An 8,213-nucleotide genomic window follows, 5' to 3' on the forward strand; every position below is an offset into this window, starting at 1 on the left:
TATATATATATATATATATATATATATGTATATGTATATATGTATATATATACACATGCATTTTTGCTTCAGACTTAGATCTATGAGTCTTCTTTGGCTCACAATCCCATTAGTCTTCAATAGACAATCACCTAAATCTTAATCTGTTGATTATTCCTTCATACTTTCTGAGATCTGTTTCTTTCTTTGCAAATCCATCAAATCTAGTCTTTACCTTTATGGCCGTATACTTACTTGTCTACAGTACATTCTTGCTTCACAGTAATGCTCAATTGAATTCAAGAAACAATCTCTCTGATCAGAAATGTTTAGTAGCTGCCTATGAGCTATAAGATGGAATTCATCCTGGCAAAGAAATCCCATATATCTTTACTTGATGGTCCCTTATTTCTCAACAAAAACCCACAACTCCTAAGTGTTTTTCTTCACTGCCTTTCAAATTTTCTTCCTCTTTTCAAATCATTGGTATTTGTTCATTTTCTCCAATTATCTTCAAGTTTATTTATTTATTTATAATGAAGAATTTTTATAAAACAGATACATTTAAAAAAGTCAAACATTGCTATAGGGTATGTAATGTGATGACAGCATACCAGCATTCTCACCCTAAAATCTTACAATTATGCTTCCTTTTCCTTGAAAACATTTTTCTAAAGAAGGTTTATATTGATATTCCTTGGTAAAAGTATTTTAGATATTATCTTCTGATTTCCTATCTTGGTAGTTAATAATTTATGGCTCCCATCCCAAAATAATTTTCCTTCTCCTGATCATGCCTATGCAATATGCATCTTTATATGACTTTCAGGCCCTGGGTTTGTAATTCTCCCAAAAAGATTGTTTTCAGCCACAACCATACAAGTAATTGGTCAATTGCTATCATCATTAGTGGCTTGCAAGTCACTGGTCAATTCACAGCTCACCCTTCACTGGAAAATTGTTGACCTTTACTGGACTTTGGCTGGAGGGGCTGTGGGAGTGAAGATTATGTGTCAGCTTGGCTGGGCCTGGTTTTGAGTGCCTGGGCAGCTAGATGTAATTAATCTCCATCAAGAGACTGTTAATTAACTCCTTGGTGGAATCTACTGTAAGTAGTAGCTGAGTAGCTGAGTAGCTGCTTTAGGGATGTGGTCTGCTTCCAGTGTATAAGGAGAAGAAGCCTTGAGTAAGATCTTGAGTTTTTTGATGTGCTTGAATCCTGCATTTAGTGAAGTCATCTTGCTATGTTGCATGCCATTCTTAGGACTGTTTCTGGACTTAAGCTAGAAGGCCTGCTGTGTTACTCGATAACCTTGGGATTGTGCCATTTTACTTGTCCAACTTGGATTTGTTAGCCTAAGCAGCCAGCAACTGCCTCAGTTAAGACATGCCTCCAGTTTCAGCGGGCCAGAAGCAAGAGGCTATGCAAAAGCCCAAGGTTGAGGTGCCTTCACCCAGTCCCTAGAACTGGCACGTTGAATTTGAACTTCTAGCTTCTTCAACTGTAAGAGAATAAATCCTTGTTTGTTAAAGCCATACACTTGTGGTATTTCTGTTAGAGCAGCGCTAGAGAACTAAAACAGAGATCCACCCAGTATGACCTTTGCCTGGACTTATTAGAGAGCCTGCCTAGTAATCAATAAGGAAAACAGACTCAAAAGACTTCTGGCAACTTAGTGGACTAGGCAAACAAGCTCCCCACACATTCTATTACAAAGATATGAGAAATCTAGTGAAACAGATCTGGATGATAATCCTGAAACCCTGAGCTTCTAAAGAAAGGATAAAGAAGTAGATCAAATACCTATTAAAAGGAGAAACCAAACTAAAGCAGTGAACAAGGAGACATACAGACAGGTGAATTGTCAATTGGCCTGACATAGCATGGTCATTTTGAATTTTTGCAAACAGCATTCTCATTGGGGCAGGAAGCTGATAATTGCCTCCACTTGCCCAGGACTGTACCAGCTTCAGTACTTGTGACTGATGACCAGGAAGGTGTTACATTCTTCTTGTTCCTCACACCCTCCTGGTGACCAGAAGTGTAGTAATTCCCCAGCCCCACCCACTCAGCAGCCAGTGACATCGCCCCCCATATTCTCTCTGTCCACTTGAGATTGGAGATGTACCCCCGTGGGTGTATGCCATTCTTGGGTTTGAAGCCACACGGTTTCAGCCTCCGTGGGTAGGCAGAACATAGTATCCAGACCAGCATGCCACCTATAGTCAGCTCTTAGGCCAGTAGAAATGCTGTCCTAGACAGCCACCCTGCTCAAAGTCACTCCCTAGGGTGGCAGAAGCATCATCCTACATCAGGCTCCCCATTCCCCAAGGCCTCCTTGGTCAGCAGAGCATAGTGACCTGTGTTGGTTGTCCTGCCTCCCACTGCCTCCTTTACCACCATGAATGCCAACCAGGTGCCACACATCCCCAGTTTTTTTCTTTTTTCTTTCCTTTGCCTTGTATTTTTCCTCTTGTTATTTTCTTCTTCTCTTCTCTCTCTTTTGATTTTCTTTTCCTTTTTCCTCCTTTCTTTTTCTTTGTCTATTTTCTTTCTCCCCTTCCTATCTTTTGTTTTCTTTTTTCTATCTGTTTCTTCTCTTTCTCTTCCCTTGTTCATTTTATTTTATTTTTGGTTTTGTTGTGTTTTTATTTTCCACCAAGGAAGAGACAGTAATGACATCTACATGACCCAGTCACACTTGTACCTTCTGCCACCCCACCCACTGAGCAAGTGCCACCACCCACTCTTGCACCACCTGTTCAATGACAGTCAGCAGCCAACACCACCCAGCCTGCCCTAAGGTTTTCTACACTAACAACAGAGAGCTACACACCCTCCCATTCTCTATCACACCAACCAGAAGACAGTTGGTGAGAACCTAAGTGTTGCCACACTAACAAGTAGAATACACTCCACTCTCACTTGCCTGGATATATCAAAGCCAAATAAAGAAAAAACAAAAGGAAACACAAAAAACCTGGGTGAAACACACTAACAAACAACCATCATATAAATACAACAACCCACATGTGTTTCCAAGACAAAAGGCAACCTCACTTTACACAAAGAAACAAAGCAGGGAGGCTCAAATAAATGACTGAAAAACAGAATCAGAAAACCTTCCCAATGATGGAATTACCTGATAAGGTATTTAAAAGATTCATGTTTAAGTACTTTCAACAAATTGAGAAAAAGATAAATGAAAACAAACATAATCAAGGAAAACACAGACAAAACTCAATAAGAATTCAAGAAAACAATACAAGAACACACTGACATAATAAATGGAAAATTAGAAGCAATACAAATAGCAAGTAGATATAGAGATGATTAATGCTAACATCTCAGAAATAGATAATACATTTTAAAGACAAAGGAGTACAATTGAATCATTGGAGACAGAATGAGTGGAACTAAATACAAATCTCTCAATACTAATCTATTAGAGTAGCAATCAGAAAAAAGAATGAAAACAAAAATAATGAAGAAAGCCTAAGAAGTATGTGAGACACCATGAAATGAATAATTTACATGTAATTGGAATTACAGAACAGGAAGAGGCAAAAATAAAATAACAGAGAAAATTATTGAAGATTTATTGAAAGAAAACTTCCTTTTCATCATGAAAAATGAAAAGAAATGTATTCAAGAAGCTCAGTGAATTCCAACTGGCATAGACACCAAAAGAAAATTATAAAGACCTATCATAAACTTTCCAAAACCAAAGTTAAGGAAAGAATCCTAAAAGAAGCTTAGGAAAAATGAAAAATTACCTACAAAGGAGAAACAATAAGACTGAGCCCTGATTTCTCAGCAGAAACTATGCAACCAAGAAGATAATGTGATGATATAAATATAAATCAGAAAGAAAAAAATTGCCAACCAAGAATTAAGTATCCAGGAAAATTGTCCCTCAAATACAATGGTGCAATTAGGATATTTCCAGATAGAGAGAAATTAAAGGAATTTATAAAAACAAGACCAACCTGATGAAAAATCCTAAAATGATTCCTTCAGACAGAGAACCAGCAACAGCAGACAACTTGAGATTAACACACATGACAACATCAAGTAGAAACCAACCCTAATATAGATGTACTTAAAGCAAAATATACCTATAAGACTGAAAATAGGGAACCAGAGATGTCAATTTGTAAATGAGGAGAAATATTAAACAAACAAACAAAGGAATAAATGGGGTAGTTTCAGAACTCCTAAATGCAGAGGAACACAAGATAGAATGGGCTGTTTTAAAATTGAGAAGAAAGCAATAATTTCATTTCAAACAATATTAATAAACCTCATCAAAATAGAAAAGAGGAAAACCATAAAAATTTAGTAAACACTGAAACAACAACAATGAAGGAAATCATAAGAAAATCCATAAACAAAATGAGTTCAGTACAGAAAAAAATTAGAATCAAGAAACCTACAGTACCACACACACACATATAAAAACTCAGTGAAATGACAGCAACAAATCCATACCTATTAATAGTTACATCGAATGTAAATAGATTAAATGTGCCAATAAAGAGACAAAGAGTAGCAGAATGTATTAAAAAAACATGGCCCATAAATATGCTGTTTACAAGAGACACACCATAGACTCAAAGACAAAAATAGCCTAAAAACATTAGAGATGCAAATGAAAACAATAATGAGGCACCATCTGACCCTAGCACTAACAACAAAGTTCAACAATTAGAAAATAACAAATGCTGGCAAAGATGTGGAGAGATTGGGACTTTCATATACTGTTGGTGGGAATGTCTAATGTTGCAAACACTGTGGAAAGCACTATGATGATTCCTTAAAAATTTGGAATTAAAAATACTATTTGATCCATCAATCCCATTACTAGGTATATATACCAAAGAAGTGAGAACCAGGACAAAAACAGATATACGCACACACTTGTTCATGGTAGTACCATTTACAATAGGAAACAGATGGAAATAACCTAGGTGTCCATCAACAGAAGAATGGATAACCAAATTATGGTACATAGACACAATGGAATACTATGTAACACTAAAGAATAACGTAGAATCTACAAAACACTGAATAATGTGGATGAACTTGGAGGAAATAATGCTGAGTGAAATAAGTCAATCACAGGACAAATATTGTATTAGTTCAGTATTGTAAAAAGTCAAGGAAAGGTTTATGTATGGAAATAAACTTCCTTTTTGGTTACAAGTGAGAGGGGAGGGAAGGGAACACTGCAAAAATAAAAAAATATATAATAAAAATTTTTAAAAAAATAGGCTAAAAAAATCAAAGGATGTAAAAATATATATCAAGTGAATGGTAATCAAAAAAGAGCAAGTGACAATATTAATTTCTGTTAAAATAGGGCTGCAGGCAAAAAATAACATAAGAGATAAAGAAAAGCATAATATAATGATTAAAAGATCGAACAAGAGGACATAACCATAATAAATATATACACACCCAATTACAGAGCCCCAAAATACATAAATTGAACTTGAACAGACTTGAAAGAGAAACATATAGCTGCACAATAATATTAGGAGATGTTAATACACCACTTTCAGTGAAGGACAGAGCTAGAAAGAAACTGAATAAAGATGTAGAAAAGCTAAAAAACACAATCAACAAACTTGACTTCATAGACATATTCAGAACACTTCACCCAACAATAGCACAATATACATTCTTTTCCAGTGTACATGGAACATTCTCCAGAATAGACCATATGTTAGGCCATAAAGAAAGTATCAATAAATTTAAAAACATTGAAATATTACAAAGCATCTTCCCTGATCACAATGCTATAAAATTAGGAATTAACAATGGAAAGACCAAGGGAAAAAAAAATATAAATACTAGGAAATCCAATAACATCCTGCTTAAAACTACTGGTAATGGAAAAAAAAAATCCTTTAATCAAATGAGAATGAAAACATAACATAATCAAATCTTTGGGGCACAGCAAAAGCAGAGCTCAGTGGACAATTTTCAGTAATAAAGGCACACATCAAAACCAAGAAAGAACCAAAATCAAAACCTTAACTCAACAACACCAAAATTTAGAAAAAGAGCAGTAAAAACAGTATGTAGTCACCATAAAAAGAAAACACAAAAGTAATAGGAAGAATCCACAAGACTATAAGTTGCTTTCTTGAAAAGGATGAATCAAATCAAGAAACCACTTACAAATCTAACAAGGAGACAAATCTAAGGAGAAGCTGCAAATAACATAGATAAGAAATGAAATGGGTGATGTCACAACAGAACAAATTGAAATAAAAAGGATAATAAGAGAATGCTGTGAAGAAATGTACCCCAACAAATTTTAAAACCCCTAACCCTATTGTCTGATATAGTGCCAGAAGATAAGCCACTCAGGTAGGAAGGCCCTCAAAATACAACTGAGGATGAGCTGCATCCTCGAAGTAGAGCTGGCCTTAAAGACATGGATGGAGTAAAGCTTTTGGGACCTCCATTTGTTGATGTGGCATGACTCAAAATGAGAAGAAACAGCAGCAAACATCCATTGATAATTGAACATGGAATGTACTAAGTATGAATCTAGGAAAATTGGAAGTTGTCAAAAATGAAATGGAATGCATAAAAATTAATATCCTAGGCATTAGTTAGCTGAAGTGGCCTGGTTTTGGCCATTCTGAATCAGACAATCATATGATTTACTATGCCAAGAATGACAAATTGAAGAGGAATGGTGTGGCAGTCATAGTCACAAAAAATATTTCAAGATCCATCCTAAAGTACAAGGCTGTCTGTGATAGTATAATATCCATACATCTACAAGGAAGACCAGTTAATACTATTCTTATTCAAACTTACACACCGGCCACCAAAGCCAAAGCCAAGAAAATTGAAGACTTTTATGAATTTCTGCAGTCTGAAATTGACCAGACATGCAATCAGGATGTGTTGATTATCACTGGTGATTGGAATCAAAGTTGTAAACAAAGAAGAATCACCAGTAGTGGGAAAATATGGTCTTGGGGATAGAAACAATGCTGGAGATCGCATGACAGAATTTTGCAAGACCAACGACTTATTCATTGCAAATACTTTTATTCATCAACACAAACAAGAGGTATACACATGGACTTTACCAGATGGAGTACACAAGAATCAGGTTGACTACATCTGTGTGGCAAGAGGCTTGTGATAGTTGAAGATGTGTCAACTTGGCTGGACTCCAGTTGTGAGTGGTGGTTCCCATGATGGATCACATGACTGAGTTCTGAGCGGCCGGTCTGCCTAAGGGGAGTTTCCCCAGGGGTGTGGCCTACCTGCAATGCTATCCCAGGGACAAGCTGGAAGAACGGCATTCCGGACTATATACTTCCTGGAGCGAGCAGCTCGCTGCTCGCCCTGGAGGTTTTCGGATTCATTCTTTGTTGGGAACAGCGACCAGCGCACTGCGTGTCAGCTTGATTCTCTCGGCTCTGTTGTGCTTACAGGAACCAGGCGGCTCCGGGCCTCATCCCCCTCCAGAGATGAACTTTGTGGCTTGAACTCCTCTGCCGTGTGTGCGAAAGCCAGACGGCTCTGGGCCCCATCCCCCTCCAGAGATGAACTTTTCAGCTTGAACTTGTCGGCTTTTACACGCTTGTGAGCCATTTATCTAAGATAAATTTCTCTCTCTCTCTCTTTCTCTCTCTATAAATATATATATACACTTTGCTGGTTTTTGTGTTTCTCTAGAGAACCCAATCCAACACATTTGGTACTGGGAGTGGTTCTAGAGAGACAAAAACATAAGGATGGGCTTCCTAGATTGGTTCTCCAGTTTGATTAATGTTAATGACACTAGCAACTCTGCATCTGCTAGTAAAGAGAGTTCTACTAATCCAGGGCATGAGGTGGCAAAATTAATATGCAAAATAGCACCACCAATAGATCATGTACTTGTGAGAAGTGATGCTCTAGGTGATCGGATATTTGATATTTTTCTGCAATTTTGTCAGAATGAGGAGTATAGGGAAGCTTGTTGGCTGATCCTAGCTACGCTGGATAAATTGGTGGGAGAGCGAGATGGGCTCAAAGCTGCTGAGTCTCGGCTTAAGCGCCGCATGGATGATCTTAAGGCCTCCAGCTGTGCTCTGAAAGAAAGCCTTATTGCTTCTACTGAGAGGGCTGACTTAGCTGAAACTCAAACCCAGAGTCTTATTGTAAGAGTGGCCGATTTACAACGCGTGCTCAATTGCCAACCTAGAATGGTGTCTGA

The sequence above is a fragment of the Orycteropus afer genome, unplaced genomic scaffold (genome assembly GCF_000298275.1).
Source record: "Orycteropus afer afer isolate SDZICR_OR568_19922 unplaced genomic scaffold, OryAfe1.0 scaffold00579, whole genome shotgun sequence".
Taxonomy (NCBI): domain Eukaryota; kingdom Metazoa; phylum Chordata; class Mammalia; order Tubulidentata; family Orycteropodidae; genus Orycteropus; species Orycteropus afer.